An 18,529-nucleotide genomic window follows, 5' to 3' on the forward strand; every position below is an offset into this window, starting at 1 on the left:
ACACTCCCCTCTCCCCACATACGCCCCTCCCTCCCTCCCCACACACACCTCCCCTCCTCCCCACACACACCTCCCCTCTCACCTCCATCCAAAGTCCCAAAGGATCATTCCACATCCGGCAGAGATTTACTTGCACATCCTAGAGTCACATGTTCTGAGCCGGTGCTCTCGATGTGGTCTCCTCTACATCGTAGAGACCGGGCACAAACTCACGGAACAGTTCAGGGAACATATCTAGTCCAGACACAGCAAACAACCCCACCTTCCTGTAGCCATGCAATTCAACTCTTCCCATAACATGTCCACTCTGGACTTCCTCAACCTGCAAACTGGAGGAATAATTCCTGATCTTCTGTCTGGGGAGCCTACAACCAAACAGCCTACCTGTCCATTTTCCTGCCCACTTATCCGCTCCGCACCTCCCACTGACCTGTCACAATCACCTCCTACCTTTGCCCACCTGCCTCCATCCCAACAATTTTTTCCCTTGCCCCGCCCCCTGTTTATTTCTCAGACCCCCTCTCCTCCCCAGTCTTGTTGAAGAGTTAGGCCCAAAACATCAACTGTCTTGCTCCTCAGATGCTGCCTGCCCTGCTGCACTTTTTCCAGTGCCACACTTTATTAACTGTACCTTTCTAATTGCCAACTGAATCTGCATGTTAACCTTAAACAATCTTAAATTAGGATGCCCAAGTCCCTTTGTATTTAAGATTTCTAAAGCCTTTTCCCATTCAGAAAATAGTCTATGCCTCTATTTTTCCTACCAAGGTGCATAACCTTACACTTTCCCATATTGTATTCAATCTACCACTTCTTTGCCCAATCTCTTAGCCTGTCTAAATCGTTATGCAACCTCACCAATTCCTCAGCATTACCTATCCCTCCACTTATCTTTGTATCACTGCAAACGTAGCAACAATGCCTTCAGTTCGTTCGTCCAGATCATTAAGGTATCATATGAATAACTGTGGTTCCAGCACTGACTCCTAAGGAACTTCACTAGTCACACTGGCTGCTTTATTCCTATTCTATGCCTTCTTCTAATCAGCCAATTTTCTTTCTTTGATATTTTCGGATTAGAAGGTGTAGAAACTCATGGTTGGGGGGAAGAAATGAAGGGAGGAAGAAGACACTAGTGAATGTAATTTATGACTCCCTAACAGTCACTACAGTAGGATTGAAAATATATAAGGAAATTATGATGATAAAGTACAGGTTTGAGACTGTCCACGGAATTCCTTATGAATTCAACCTGTAAGCCTCTTGGTTCGTCCCAGAGATTGTACCTTTGATAGTCTGGAATAAAAAAACTCTTGCAGACAGTTTAGTTTGATTTTAATCATTTCCTTCATTTACTAATAGCATCACTGTTACAACATAACACTGATACCTATAATCCAGATTAACTGGATTCTAATAACCCAGGAAAGTAGAACATCAGCTGTTCAAGAACCCTGAAGGCTACTCTGTTGTATTATCAAAAACAGTAGTCATGATTTGGAGATGCTGGTGTTGGACTGGGGTGTACAAAGTTAAAAATCTCACAACACCAGGTTATAGTCCAACAGGTTTAATTGGAAGCGCGCTAGCTTTCGGAGTGACGCTCCTTCATCAGATGATAGTGGAAGGCTTGATCGTAACACAGAATTTATAGCAAAAATCTACAGTGTGATGTAACTGAAATTATACATTGAAAAATTGATTGTTAAGCCTTTCATCTGTTGGAATACAGTGTTAGTTTCACTTCTTTCATGTGTAAATCACAAAACCTTTTTTTTAAAGTTACATTGGGGAAACTGAGCAAAGGCTACGACAACGGATGAATGGGCACCACACAACAATCAACAGACAGGAGGGTTCCCTCCCAGTTGGGGAACACTTCAGTGGTCCAGGACATTCAGCCTCGGACCTTCGGGTGACCATCCTCCAAGGTGGACTTCGGGACAGGTAGCAGAGAAAAGTGGCCGAGCAGAAGCTGATAGCTAAATTCGGTACCCATAGGGAGGGCCTCAATCGGGACCTTGGGTTCATGTCACATTGCGGGTGATCACCATTGCACTTCACACACACACAGATATTCCTACACACACACACACTCACATACACACGGACACATGTACACACAGACACCCACACACACCCTTATAGACACACACTCCCACACTCACACATGCACCCTCTCACAGACTTAAGACACTCTGCACTCACTGTACACACACACACACACACACACTTTCTCACACTCACAACCCCCACCCCAGACAGACACACACACACAGAAGACAAAGACCCATATGCACACATATATTTTGTGGGGTGAATTTTGTACTTGCAGAGTTACATTGTACTTTGCTCAAAAACTGCATGCATTCATGTAGAACTCTGAGCTCAAAAAACTGCATGAATTTATGTAAAACTCCATTATCTCACTTTTTAGATTAGAATCAATCTAAACATCATGGTATAGACAGAGAACACGGGGGCTAACACCTTCAACATATTGTCTAGCTATCACCATTGTTAACAGCTAACCCGAGAATGCAACTTTTTAAAAAAGGTTTTGTGATTTACACATTAAAGGAGTAAAACTATCACTGTTTTTTAACAGATGAAAGGCTTAACAGACAATCAATTTTTCAATGTATAATTTCAGTTACATCACACTGTAAATTTTTTGCTATAAATTCTGTGTTATGATCGAGCCCTCCACTATCACCTGATGAAGGAGCGTCGCTCCGAAAGCTAGTGTGCTTCCAATTAAACCTGTTGGACTGGTGTTGTGTGATTTTTAACTTTAACAAAAATAGACTACCTTTATACACAAACTTACAAAGGCTGTACTGTCACAAACACAAAAAGTTAACAAAAGCACTGCATATTCTGAACTTGACAGATAATAGTGAAGGACGATAATTCAAGAGTGAAGTTAATTGATATCGAGTTTCGTTTTGAGGTCAGAATCGAACATTGTTATTAACTTCACAAAGGAACAGCAGTGAATGTTATCACTCGGTGTCCTGTTTATACAGATTCACTGATGTTAAGGCAAATGTTCTTAATTGTCTTACCCTCCCTGCCCGTCTATTTTCTAGTGTGCACAAGACGTTCGAACCACTGTCAGGAGCAGCGCTCCGAAAGCTAGTGCTTCCAAATAAACTTGTTGGAATTTAACCTGGTGTTGTATGATTTTTAACTTTGTGTACCCCAGTCCAACACAGGCACTTCCAAGCCAGAAGGTTGTCAGTGTTCATGGCGCTTGCTGTACTCAGTGCATTCGGTCATTTCATGACACCATGAGGAGTGAACAGAATTGGTTGAAAACTAGCATCTATGATAAAAGGGACGTTGATAGGAAATGAATAATTCACTCTGTGCTTCTGTTGAAGACGATTGCAAATGATTCAGCCTAATCTTTAACACCGACATTTTATGGAGATGCCAGAGTTGAACAGGGTTGGACAAGGTCAAAAATCAAAGGACATCAGATTATAGTCCAACAAATTTATTAGAAATTGCAAGGTTTTGGAGCTCCGCTCCTTCCTGAGGCATGGTGTGAAAGGGAGGTATATGTCTTATAAAATGTCTTAAAGATGTAATTATTTATCGTCACACTGACGATAAGGAGAGACTAAATAAATAGTCTTCAGGTGAATAGTATTGGGATGTTAAGGGATAAAGGAGGAAAGTGGGCAAATATCATTTAACAATGAGTCTTAAATCTTACATTCTAAGTCTGTTTGCACAAGAATGAGAAAATCTGATTCTTGACATTGAGAGAAAAATTCTGATTTATCCTCGTGGTGTTACTGTACTTTAAGAGGTCTATCTTGTCCTTTTTCATTCCCTGTTGACAGAATTAACTTACACCTGGGTAATTATTTGGCAGGATGAAAAGGAGCAGCGTCACCCATAATTGCAGATTTCACAAACAAGGTACAAGAAATGCTGATTTGAAAGTGGAGGCACCTCATAGACTCGCAAATGAAGAATTGTGTATTGTGGTAGTGGTACCGCCCACATTTTGAAGGGAGATATTATAAGTAGCAAATGAAATTTCCATAGGAGGAGGATATTTGGTGATTCGAAAAACCCAGGCATCCATAAGCGGGTATTTTACTTGACCAAAATTACAGAGAGAATGTTTTGCAGTTTTGGAAAATGTATCGCATTTGTCAAATCATAGGTAAACTTCAAGATGTGAGTGAACCAGCAACCCTGATTCCTATGAAGAAAGTGAGTACTGGAGATGTGGTGCTGGCAAAGCACAGCCAGTCGGGCAGCAGCCGAGGACCAGGAGAGTCGACGTTTCGAGCATAAGCTCTTCATTCCTCAGATGCTGCCTGACCAGTGTGCTTTTCCAGCACTACACTCTTCAACGCTGATTCCGATACAGTACCAGGTTTTGAGGAACCATTCAGTCAGGTAATTGTAAATTGTGTGGGATCCATTATCTAAAGCAAAAGGTGGATATGAATATATCCTGACTGTTATGGATATGACTGCTCAATTTCTATAGGTTATTCACTTAAGGACAATCCAAGTTAAAGTGATTAAAGAAAAGGTCACAGTTTTCCTTCACACAGTTTTTCACTAGTTACAATCTACTGATAGAAGTATAGTGTGAACAATGATCAAAACGTTTTTTGAGATGTCATCAGCAGTTTGGGGATTGAACAATGAAAACCATCAACTTACAATCCATGGACCCAAGGTGCTTTGGAGAGAAAATAAAAGGAGAAAGAAGAGAGGAAGAGGAGAGAACTGAAGGAAGAGGAAAGATAACAGGATGAAAAGGAGACAGAAAAGGAATTTAAATTAAAAATGATGCAACTTCGACATGTTAAATCAGATGTGGAAGGGAAGGTTTAGTTCTATTACACAGTGTAAAATTGTGTAGGCTTTTCCAAAATTTGATGAGAAAAATGTGGAGACATTTTTATATCATTTGAGAAGATAACAACGTATCTGAAGTGTTGAAAAGCAAATTGAACCTTGCACATGCAAATTAAGTGGTAAAGCACAAGAGATTTGTGCATCCCTGTCTGAGGAACATTTCAGGGATTATGATGAGGCACAAAGAACAGTTCTATGTGCAAGTTAGTCACTCATGTTAGAAACATAAAGGAGAAGGTTTCAGATATGGATATAGCCTGGATAAACTTATAATGGGTTTGAGAGACTGAATAGGATAATCCTGATCGGTGGATACGAGCATGAAAGGCTAAGAATACTTATGCTGCTCTTAGAGCAATTTTATTTGAGAAGAAATTAATACTTCCTTACCTTCTATATTCAGAGCTCATGTAGAAGACCAAAAGGTAGCAATGGCAAGACAAACAGCTATTATGACTGATCATGATGAATTGACCTAATTTCTGTCACCCTTATATACTGATAAAATTGAAAACTGTGGGTGTGAAAGGAAGGCAGTGATCCAGATTGTAAAATAGACTATAGTGAATGCCTCAGAAACTCCTCAGATTAAGAAGGATTTTGCTGAGGGTGGAGGAGGTGAAATTCAGAAAACGAAAGGTTTGTATTGTAAGAAGTTGGGCCACATGCATTTGGAATGATGGGAGTAGTATTGTGACTTTTAAGTGCCAGTAAAAATGACTTGAAAATATTTCCTTTTTCTTCAGGTGAGGTAACCAAAGGCCTAAGCATACAAAAAGGTACACAGGCAATAGCAATACCACTTTTACTGGACAAAGATTGATTGAGTTCTATAGGATCCGATGTTTAATAATGGTTTTGGATGGAGGCTGTTGTTCAGTTCCATTATATGAAGTAAAGCTAGTATGTGATTTTTGGATCAGCAGAAGTAAGTTTCAGAGTAGTAAAATCATTACCTGTTGAGAGAATAGACTAATATCAAGCTAATGATTTGGAGTACAAAAGGGAACAACTTTGCCCATATTTATAGAATGCCCAAAGGAGATACAAAAAACAGAGGAATTAAAAAAAACAGGTTCAGGGTATATTTTTCCTTCATGTGGCGTAATCAGAGCAATGATGAAATAAATGCCATCAAGGGGTGATGTGACATCTGAAAGAAATGAAAGATAGATGAAACCTTCCTGACAGATAAAGATAATTAGGGAGAGATGTTAGGTATGACATCCCTAAGCATAGCAGAAATAGCGGATCCTGAATTAAATAAATTAGCACTGTCAGCTCATAATGAAGTAAATGCTAAGGAAGTTGCGAATGCTTTCTTCTTAAGAATGGAATGCTGATGAGGAAATGAGAGACACCCTTATAGACCTGTGGATGAAGAGTGGAACCACTCAGCTACTGAAGGGAGATATTGTGAGTAGCATATAAAATTTGCATGGGAGCAAGATCCAAGATCTTCAAAAGAATATTGGTAAAACTCAACATGTGATTAAACCAACAGCCCTGATTCCTATATCAGATTTTGAGTGACTATTCAGTCATGTACTAGTGGATTGTGATGGACCCATTGTTATGGACTAGATCAGACCCCTTCAAAAGTATCTGTAGACTTTTCTTATTTAAGGGCAAATTAGATTACTTACAGTGTGGAAACAGGCCCTTTGGCCCAACAATCCTCTGAACAGCAAGCCACCCAGATCCATTCCTCTACATTTACCCTTTCACCTATCACTACAGGCAATTTAGTGTGGCCAATTCAACTAACCAGCACATCTTTGGACTGCGGGAGGAAACCAGAGCAAACCCATGCAGACACTGGAAGAACATGCAAACTCCACACAGACAGTTGCCCGAAGCAGGAATTGAACAGCTCTCTGGGGCTGTGAGGCAGCAGCGCTAACCACTGTGCCACTGTGCTGTCCTGTAATGCCTCAGATGTAATGCCTCAGATACAACATGACTGGTCAAATCATTCAATGAAAGATAAAATGCAAAATTTTATTGAAACGCTGTCATTAAAATACAACCAAAGAAAGAGGTATTTTAAATCACTTAACAGATCAGAAACTTAATAGAATTATACTATTAATTAATGTTATACTATTAATTAATGTTCCAATACAATGACATCCCATAAATACACCTGTTGGCAAAAAGGGAAATTCAGACACAGACTCTCTCATGTAGTTTTCCAATCAAGGAGGAAAACAAAAAGCACGAAAAGGTTCAGAGAGAGTATCAGCCAAGAGACATTTACTGAAGTTTCCAACTCTTGAGACCCCAGTACTCAAAATAATGCTGCTGAAAAAAAAGAGAAATATGGATCTGTGTGAGGTGACCACACCCATTCAGGTTGTTTTAAAAAAAACTGCAAGGCCTCACAAGCTGTTTACTGCTTACTGGCCTTCAGTAGCAAGTTTGGAATCTCTGCCTTACAATCTCTCTTCAAAACAAAAGGACAAAATAACCTCTTAAAGTGACAGCATCAATACACATTATCTAAACCAAAAGCTGGAAATGGATATATCCTTACTGTTACAGGTATGTCCACTCAATTTCTAGTAACTATTAAGAACAACCTAATCTAAAGTGGTCATGAAAAACTCACACAGCTTTTCATTTGTCACAGTCTGCTGACGGTAATGCAGTCTGAACAAAGGTCAGCCCTTGTGTCAAACCTTTCTCAAGGTATCATTAATCATTTGTGGATGAAACAACTGAAACCAACAGCTTACAATCTGCAGACCCAAGGTACTTCAGAAATGAATCACCAGACTCTCAAAAAGGTGATCTAAGCATATTGTTTGATTGTCCAAAAGACTGGGAAAAAGGGTTAGATGTTCTCTTATCTGCAGCCAAATGTTCTTCAAACACTGACAATGAGAACTAAGGAAATTTTCCCATTTGACACCCAATGGATTGTATTTGGATTTAAGAATGTGCCAGCTGCATTTTAATGATTAATTAACAGAGTTATAGCTGAGATACCTATATGTATATTGTACTTAAAAGATATTCAAGGAACCTACAGAACAGTTAGAAAACTTGTTTACACAGTTGCAGACTGCCAAGTTGTGTTTGATCTAGCAAATAGTGATTTTGCAAAAGCCAATAATGAGGTTTTTGGTAATGTGTGGATTTCATGTACATTTGGTACAGTAGCTGTATCCTTAACTGATTTACAATGAAAGCATCCGAGGGAGATTGTATGGTCAAAGGCATGCCAGGCCGGCTTTGAAATTCTAAAAGCAGTTTTAACAAATGAACCTGCATTAACCACACCTAATTTTAACAAGCTATTTAAATTAACAGTGATTTGTGGATTGGATATGTTGTCCTAAAGAATGATGAAACTGTGCTGGAAAAGCTCCTGGCTAATTTTTTTAAAAGTTGGACTGACATTAATGAAACTATTCAGCCTTAAAAAGGAAGGATTGTTGGTATTATCTGTCTTCATCAGTTAGAAAATTTATATTTGACAGTGGAACTATGAGACTGTGATTTTTACTGATCATAATCCATTAAAGTTCAGTGAAGATTCAGAACTGAAACTCTAGATTGTTTAGATGGAGCTTAGATCTGCAGCCATCTATCATAAAAATTGAAGGTATTTCCTGGAAAGAAACTGTGATGACTGATGCTTTATCTTGAATGCAAATGGTTGTTGAATGTAAAAATGTGACCAAGAAAGTTGAATAGTAATTAAGAATCTGAGGGGAGGAAGAATGAAGGGCTGAGTTTTGTGTTTGTTTGTCATTAAAGCTTTACTAACCGTGTTGTGAAATGCATTTCTTAATATGACATTTCATGTTTTCAAGGGTGGAGGCTTATGAGAAGCCTTGTTGGTTTTTCCTTTATTTATTATTTTTTATCATTATTGCCTGAGGTGTGACCTGTGAGGTAAGAGTTGAAGATAATCTTTACACTTTAACCTGCTGCTTATGTTAGAAAAAGAGAGCAAATAAGCTGTTATTAGTTTTTGAGGCCAGGCCAGGAATCACACATTAAAAAAGGGCTCCATTGATGCTTCGGGGTGCCCTGACATTTTGGCAGAGGAAGATGCTGAATGTTAACTGGGACCTTGTGGAGATAGGTCAGGCAGCATCCAGGGAACTGAAGAAGAGCTTATGCCCAAAACGTCGATTCTCCTGTTCCCTGGATGCTGCCTGACCTGCTGCGCTTTTCCAGCAACACATTTTCAGCTCTGATCTCCAGCATCTGCAGACCTCACTTTCACCTTGTGGAGATAGTCAGTCTAGTTGGAAGAGGCCATAGTTTGAACTGGTTTTTGGACTGTGTTAGTGTCAGAACTCCCATTGTGCCTTTGAAAGCTAGAGAATGGAGGTTTGATTGTTCACTGGTTGCACTGTCATTAAAGCCAACAGAATAGAATGTCAGTTATATTAATGAAATTAATATTCCTCAGAACTTACTGGAAGCTATCTGAATACATTGGTGTCTTCAGAAACTAAGCAAGATATAATCCCACATGCCAGTGATGTTACGGATTATGGAGTCTGCTTATGTGAACACAGTGACCGTAACTGTGTCTGTTTGTCTGAGTTGCAGAGCAGGTAACTGGAAATGAGAAGATTGGACATAGAATTCAAAAGAGATTGAGAATTTTAAAAAACACAATTACAAAGAAAGGAAAAGGATAAAAAAAGGCAGAAAGAAGAGGAAAAAGGAAGAAGAAAGCGAACAGGATAAAAGAGAGAGACAACAGGAATTTAACGTAAAAATGATGCAGCTTAGACAAACTAAGCCAGATGTTTGGGGAAACTTGGAAAAGGAAAATTTAGTCCTAATCCACAGATTAGTCAGCAGACGTTAAAGATTACTGAGGCTTTGCCAAAATTTGAAGAGAAGGATCTGGAGGCATTTTTTTATGTCGTTTGAGAAGGTAGCAGGATATTTGAAGAGTTGAAATGCAAATTAAACCTTTTCAATGCAAATTAACTGTTAAAGCACAAGAGATTTATACCTCCCTATCCGAGGGATAATCTAGGGAGTATGATGAGGCAAAAAGGGCTATTCTGTGTGCAAGTTAGTTGGTCTCAAGCATATAGGAGGAGGCTTCAGACTTTATGGATAAACAGACATAAAATGAGTTTGAGAGAACGGAACAGGATAATTTTCATAGGTAGATAAGAGCATGACAGACTGTGAATACTTATACTGCCCACAGAGAAATTATTCCATCTTCTATAATGAGAACTCATGTAGAAGATCAAAGGATAGCAGTGGCAAGATAAGCAACTGCATTGACTGGATCAGATGTAACCTCGAACTGTGCAGGAAGTTAGAGAAGGTCAGGAAGTAATTGCTTGGCATTTTGTTGACTATTTGTATCATTGCCACAGCTGAGATCGCAGAAGACTGGATATCGGCTAACATGGTGCCATTACTTAAGAAAGGTGGTAAGGAAAAGCCAGGGAACTATTGAGTAGTGAGCCTGACATCAGTGGTGGGTAAGATGTTGGAGTGAATTCTGAGGGACAGGATTTGCGTGTATTTGTAAAGGCAAGGGTTAGTCAGTGTGGCTTTGAGTGTGAGAAATCGTATCTCACTAAGAAGTGACAAAGAGGATTGATGAAGGCAGAGTAGTGGATGTTGTCTACATGAACTTCAGTAAGATGTTCAATAAGGTTCTGCAGAGTAGACTGGCTGTCAAGGTTAGATCACATATAATAGGAAGATGTTGTGAAACTTGAAAGAGTTCAAAAAAGGTTTACAAGGACGTTGCCAGGATTAGAATGTTTGAACTATAGGGAGAGGCTGAATATGCTGGGGCTATTTTCCCTGTAGCATTGGAGACTGATGGGTGACCTTATAGAGGTTTATAAAATTATGAGGGCATGGATAGGGGGAATTGTCAAGGTCATTTCCCCAAGGTAGGGGATTCCAAAACTAGACAGCATAGGTTTAAGATGAGAGAGGAGAGATTTAAAAGGGACCTCAGGGGCAACATATTCATGGCAAGAGTAGTATGTGTGTATGGCATCAACTGCCAGAAGAAGTGGTGGAGGCTGGTACAAATCATTTAAAAGGCATCTAAATGGGTATATGAGTAGGAAAGGTTTTGAGGGATATGGGTCAAATGCTGGCAATGGGACTAGATTAATCTACGATGTTTGATTGGCATGGATGAGTTGGATCGAAGGGTCTGTTTCCATGCTGTAGTTCTCTATGACTATGACTCTATGACTGATGGTGATGAATTGATGTATAAATCTAATTTCTGTCACCCTTCGACGTTTAATAAAACTGAAAACTGGGAGTGTGAAAGGAAGGCAGGTATCCAGATTTGAGAATGGAAATAGGGAATGCCCCCAGAAATCACCCTGATATTAAGAAGGATTATCCTGAGGGTGGAGGTGAAATTCAGAAGCTGAATAGTTCCAATAGAATGTGGACCATGTGTATTCTGAATGTTAGAAGTTGTGTTCTAAATCCATGAGGCTTATCAAAGTTATTAAAAATGAGTTAGAAAACAGAACTTGAAAAGATAATATTATGGACCAGGTTGTAGCTTTAACAACACCAAAAAGACTTGAGCTCAATTCTCTCATTAGTGAAGACCGGTATAAGGTAGATGAATTATATGCAGGATGTGTGTTGAAATGGAATGTGACTCCTTTTCATACAGGTGAGATAGCAGCCCAGAACCACACAAAGAGATACAGGAGCAATACAACCACTTTTATTGGAGAAAGAATTGGTTTCCCCTCCAGAGAGGTCAATGGGATCTAAAAGTTAAATAGTTGGGATTGGGTGGATAATACTTTCCAGTTCCATGAGATAAAACTGGAATGTGATTTTCTGATTAGGAGAATAACTGTCTCAGCAGTAAAATCATTAGCTATTGACAGAATAGATTTATTTCTGGGAATTGATTTGGCAGTATGAAAGGGAGCAGCTTTATCCATAATTATAGAATGCCCAAACAAGGTACAAGAAACAGATGAATTAGAGAAACATGTTCTTGGTATTTTTCTTCCTGTGGAGTAACCAGAGCAAGAGTCAAATCAATTTCAACAATAAGGGCTGATGTGACACCACAAACAAATGAAAGGATAGTTGAAACTTTCATGAAAGGCGAAGGTAATCTGGAAGAAGAGTTAGGTATGACATCTCAAGTACAGGAGAAAAAGCAGATTCTAAATGAAATAAAATAACAGCGCCTACTGAAGTAGAGGCTAAAGGAGTTATCAAATGCTTTCATCTTAACAATAGAATGGTGCTGAGGAAGTGGAGACCCATCTCAGACACCAACTGATGAAGAATGGTTTGTTGTGATAGTAGCACTGCCCAGCATTTGGAGGGAGATATTGTGAGTAATTTCCATTGGAGGACAACATGTGGGGATTGGAAACACTCGGGCATCTATCAACAGGATTTTACCTGACCAAAATTACAGAAGGTGTTTTGCAATTTTGGAAAATATTCCATACTTATCAACTTGTAGATAAACTTCAACATGTGATTAAATCAGCAGCCCTGATTCCTATACCTGTACCAGACTTTGAGGAACCATTTAATCATTTACTCTTAAATCGTGTTAGACCATGACCAAAAATGAAAGCAGAAATGAGTATATCCTTCCATTACAGATAAGATTACCCAATTTCTAGAAGATATTACCTTAAGAATAATTAAAGCCAAAGATTTTAAATAAAGCAAAAAATGAATTTTCAAAAACCAATGGTTTGGGGATGGTACCATTCTCTTGCAGGATGAGGAAACTGATATGGAGAGGCCCATGGCTAATTTTTTTTGAAAGGTTGGACTAAGATCAGCTAAACTATTCACCCAGAGAACAGGAAGCATTGGTGGCATTATCAGCTCTTCGGGACTGAAAATTATGCACAACGTGGGACATATTTAGGGCATGCTGTAGAACAAGGAAAGACATTGCCCAGAACAGCAAAAGTAAAAGCTTTAATTCACTTTCTACTCAGAAAAATAAAACAAAATATATTGAGGCTCTTGAGAATGTGTGGATTTCATTGAAAATTCTTTTGGTACGTTTAGTGCAGTTGCTACATACTTGACTAATTTACTGTGAGAACAGCCAGAGTATATGCTCAAAATAATGCTAGGCATGCTTTGAAATGTTAAAAGCAATATTAACAAATTTACCTATACTAATCACCTGAAACGTTGATTCTCCTGCCTCCTCAGGTGTCGCCTGACCTGCTGTGCTTTTCCAGCACCACACTCTTGACCCCCCACTTTCTCCTGTATTAACTGCACCTAACAAACCATTTAAATTAACAGTAGACAACAATGGTTTGGGGATGGTACCATTCTCTTGCAGGATGAGGAAACTGATATGGAGAGGCCCATGGCTAATTTTTTTTGAAAGGTTGGACTAAGATCAGCTAAACTATTCACCCGGAGAACAGGAAGCATTGGTGGCATTATCAGCTCTTCGGGACTGAAAATTATGCACAACATGGGAACTGAGGATGTGGATTTTACTGATCATAATCTGTTCAGGTTTATTGAAAGAATCAAAACTAAATCACCAGGAATGTTTTTCTTTGTAGGTATTTTTATTGAGAAAAGAAAATTTTTAAAGGGTTTTTTACAAAATAACAAAAGAAATACAAACAAGTATAAACACCAATATAAAGTTAAATAAATAAGAAAAAAGAAAAGAAATACATAATAACCGAAACAAAAAAAAGAGAAAAACCCAACTAACTACTGATCTATCCTATAAACAACCAAAACATAAAATAGGATATCATACATTACTAGCGATAAACAACAGAATAATTAAATAACTAAGTACATGCTCAAAATAGATTTACATCAAGTCATAATAAAATCCATATTTACACGGGATTCCTCTTCCTGGGGATCCCCGGACCAGCCAGAACCATTACCACAGCCAGACAAATGCCCTGGACAATATGGCCGAAATATCTGTCGACATAGTTCAAAAAGATCTGCCATATTTTATAGAATAATTCAGTTTTTTGGTGCATGATATTTGGAAAGGGGGATATATTCCATGATTAACCGGTGCCAGTTCAAAAGTCCTGGAAGGCCTTCAGCTGCCCAATTTACTAAAATATTTTTCCTTGCACAAAAGGAGAGAGTGGAAAATAGTTTCCTCCTGTGCATGTCCAGGGAGGGAAAAACTGAAAAGCCCAAGAGTAGAGATACTGGATCCAATCTAATCTCCGTACCCAAGATCTCTGTCAAGGCATTCGCCTACTCTGTCCCAATATCTGCAGATCTTATGGTATGTCTATAGACAATGCGTAAGAGTGCCAACTTGTATTTTGCATTTAGGACACATTGGGGATGCTCCTACCTTACATTTTGCGAGTCATTCAAGATCACTCATCCTATTAACAAGAAATGTGGTTTGGACTTTTGTCTACACAAGAGAAACTATCTGCTTTAGGGAAGCAATTTTTTTGTCAAATTAATTCTCTTGATGTGCCCTGGCATCTTGTTAACCTCCTGATTTTATATCCTCTGCTTGTAACTTAGTGTCTGATAAAATGTTCTCTGTTTGTTATTGCAATGTATTACATTATTTACTTCTATCTCCTGTCTTAATATTGTGAAAAAGTTGTCACTCTCCTTTTCGAAGTTTATAACTTTTTACCTGGACTCCTTGTATTTTTCTATTCAGTTACCAGGCGCAAACATGGGTGCTGGAGGCCATTTGTTCTGGATTTTAAAAATGTTAATCTTAATCTTCTGAATCTCCCCAGAAAGTTTACCGAAAGTAGACTCAATCTCCATTGTTTAGATCAGAGTGGTGCGGAAAAGCACAGCAGGTCAGGCAGCATCCGAGGAGCAGGAAAATCAATGTTTCAGGCAAAAGCTCTTCACCTGGTTTCCAGCATCTGCAGTCCTCACTTTTGCCTAGTCAATCTCCATTGTGTCTTCCACTGTTCCTAATACACCTTTTAGTTTTCCAACTAAATTTATACTTGACGTTGGAGCAAATGTTTCTGTACTGGCTAAGAAACTCAAAGGGGAAACAAGGGTTATGGGGGAAAGGTAGGAAAGCGGAGCTAAAGATAATCAGATCAGCCACAATCTCATTGAATCTTGATGGACTGTATGGCCTACTTGTTCTCCTACAATGTCTCTTCTTCCTCAGCTGACTTAGGAAACTCGGCACGTCGATAATGACCATCATCAACTTTTATAGATGCACTGTAGAAGGCACTCTATGTGGGGTTGCAAAGGAATGTTGATAAGCCTCAATATGTGATTAACCTGGAGCCCTGATTCCTATACCAGATTTTGAGTGACAATTCAGTCATATACTAGTGGATTGTGTAGGACGCATTATCTAAATGAAAAGCTTGGAATGAATATATCCTGACCGTTATGGATATTACTATTCAATTTCTATTCCCTTATGAACAATTGAATCTGAAATGGTCAAGGAAAAACTTACACAGCTTTTCTCTGTTACGATTACTGATAGTGATGTACAGTCAAAAAGTGTGGCACTGGAAAAATACACAGGTCAGCCAGCATCTGAGGAGAAGGAGAATTGACATTTCCTGCATAAGCCCTTCATCACTCCTGGTGGAATGTCAAATCAAAACTGGGGAAATAACAGTGGGAGTGATTGATAGAGTGTCAGTTCCAGGAATACAGGAACGAGGTAGCAGGATCCAAGGTGGGAGTGACACCCCTTGTTGTGGAGAAGCCAAAGGAAATCCAGAGAACTGAGGCCTTAAAAGAAAAAATACCCTGGAATTTTTCCAGACTGTGTAAGTAACAAGGTCCCACTGTCATAACTCACAGAACGAAGTAAAAGCTAAAGAGAAAGACAAATGAATTGAGGTTCATTTAGCTGACACCCTGTTTGACATAATGGTGTGGGAAAAACCTGAATAGGTTGGGCTCAGGCAGAAGTGTTTAGTCCTGAAAGGCTAATGGACCTACAACAGAAAGACGAAACAATATATACATATAAATGCATACTCAGAAAAGGAATCAGAATATATTCCTGTGGGTTATTATTTAAAAGTTGGATCCTAAAATTAAAATGGAGACCACGGCAGGTTTGTGCAGAGGAGAAATGGGCTGAGGTCCACCAGATAGCATACAGACAGGAAGTATTATGGGTTGCACATGAATTACCAGTAGGTGGTCAACTAGGTGTAAGGAAGATACAAAAGCACTTCCATTATCCTGGACTGCACAAGGAAGTGGTTAAATTTTGCTGTACATGTCTACGTGCCAAATGGTAGGTAAGCCACAGGCTGTAATAAAACTACCACCGTTGTTGCCAATTCTCACATTCAAAGAACCCTTCGTGCTGGTTATGATTGATTGTGTAGGTCCCCTCCCTAAAACTAAAAGTGGGAAACAGTACTTGCTAACCATAGTGGATGTATCTATCAGATTTCCGGACATAATGCCATGTCAGAGTATTAAGACAAAAAGGGTGGTGGAGGAGTTGGTAGCTTTCTTTACGTGGTATGGGCTACCTAGAGACATTCAGTCAGACCAAGGGTCTAATTTTACTGCTGGGCTGTTTAAGGGAGTCATGAATGGCATAAGTATGCAGCACTTTTTAAAGTGCTGCATGCCTATGCTATCCATAACTTCCTTAAAGTACATACCATCTTGAATCCCAGGGAGCTTTGGAAAGGTGGCATCAGACTCTGAAGACCATGTTAAGAGCGTACTGTCAGGATTTCCCAAATTATTTGGATAAAGGTATCCCACTCTTATTGTTTGCCATTAGAGAGGCCCAAATGAATCTACTCAGTTCACCCCCTTTGCGTTAGTATTTAGACATGAAGTAAGAGGGCCTTTGAAATGAATTAAAGAAAAATTGATCGGACCAAAGTCGGTGATCTCACATTTGGATTATGTATCTGAGGTGAGGGAGAGATTAAGTCGGATAGGTGATTTAGCAAAACAGCACTTGAAGAGGGCACAGCATAGAATGAAGTAGGTGGAAGGAAAAAAAGAACTAAAATTCAGATGTTTTCCCATGAGGCTGACATGTTAGCATTGTAATCAGTAATAGGACATCCCTTCAAAGCTAGATTTAGTGGTCCCTGTCAAATTGAGAGAAAGTTGAGTCAGGGAAACTATCTGGTAAAGATGTCAAATAGTAAAAAACTGTATCAGATATGTCATGTGAATATGTTAAAACCTTAGTGTAATAGAGACAGGGAAGTAGAGAAAGAGGTGTTAGTTACAACCCGCAGAGTGAGGAATCAAGTCTAGATGTCATGGAGTTTGATGTGCCTCAAACTATGTTAAATAACAAAGAAATCCTTGAGGATTGGGATAGGTTAGTGGATAGATAGCAATGAACCAAGTTGAAAGGGTTGTTGCAGCAGTATGAGGACATATGCAGAAATAAAAAGGGGTCGACTAGTACTATTATGCACGAGATGGAAGTAGAGAATGCTGTTCCGATTAAACAACGCCCCTACAGGCTTAATCCTCTCAAAACCACAAAGATCCAGAAGGAATTGGATGCGATGGTCAATGGAGATATCATCGACCTGAGTAAGAGTGAGTGGAGTTCACCAATCATGTTAGTTCCCAACCTGACAGGATTTAACAATTGAAAGGTCAATATCATAATATCACATTCCTATCCAATACCAAGATTGGAGGACTATATAGAGAATGTTGGACATGCTACAGACATCACAAAGTTGGACTTACTGTGTGGTTATTGGCAGAGAAAGCGAAAGAAGTTTCTGCGTTTGTTACCCCAAATGCACTATATTAATTCAAAGTGATGCCCATTGGAATGAAGAATTCACCAATCACATTCCAAAGACTCATGAATGAGTAGTGACTGGATTAACAAATTGTGCAGTTTATCTGGATGATGTAGTGATCTTTAGCGATGTCATGGAAAGATCACATTGTACAGTCGACAAAGCTCTTTGAACGATCACAAGAAACAAAACAGGTAAAAAATTTGAAGAAAATAGGATTTGCAAAGGCAGAGTGATATTCATGGGATATAACATCGGTCATGGAAGGTTGACCCCAAGTAATGATGAAACGAAGGGCAGCGAGGAATTTCCAAGACCATCCTTGAAGAAAGTGGTGCTTCAGTTTTTGGGACGAAGCAGATTTTACTGAAACTTTGTTCCAAACTTCAGCAGCATTGTGGCACTGATGACAGATTTACTAAAGAAAAACACAAAATTTCATTGGACAGAACAATGCCAGGAGGCATTTGAGAATTTAAAAGCTGTACTAACCACAGCATCAGTTTTAGCTACACCAAATTTTTTGAAACCCTTCAAAGTTGCAATCGATGCAAACAATATAGGATTTGGAGCACAACTACTACAGGAAGGTGATGATGGAATTTAATGGCCAATTGGCTCCTTTTCAAAGAAACTCAACACCCACGAAAGAAAATACTCTGCCATCGACAAAGAATTATTGAATTTAGTACTGACTTTACAAATTTTTATATTGATGTGACAAACAATGTGTCAGAGACGGCTGTGTATACAGACCACAACCCTTTAACATTCTTGGGAAGATTTGAAGACAAAAATTTGAGATTATTGCTTTGGAGTCCTATGTTAAAGACTTTTAATTTACAAATTGTACTTGTTGCAGGTTGTAAAAATGTGATAGCAGATGCGTTATG

At 39.0% G+C, this 18,529-nt stretch overlaps 1 long non-coding RNA gene across 1 annotated transcript in view; it reads left to right on the forward strand.

Moving 5' to 3' along the window:
- Positions 1-4,301, forward strand: part of LOC122541380 — a 16,196-nt gene extending 11,895 nt beyond the window's left edge. The window contains exon 4 of the long non-coding RNA XR_006309587.1: positions 3,887-4,301. This is a non-coding gene — a long non-coding RNA (uncharacterized LOC122541380). The remainder of the gene's footprint in view (positions 1-3,886) is intronic.
- The last annotated feature ends 14,228 nt before the right edge of the window (positions 4,302-18,529 follow it).

This window comes from Chiloscyllium plagiosum, chromosome 37 (genome assembly GCF_004010195.1).
Source record: "Chiloscyllium plagiosum isolate BGI_BamShark_2017 chromosome 37, ASM401019v2, whole genome shotgun sequence".
NCBI lineage: Eukaryota > Metazoa > Chordata > Chondrichthyes > Orectolobiformes > Hemiscylliidae > Chiloscyllium > Chiloscyllium plagiosum.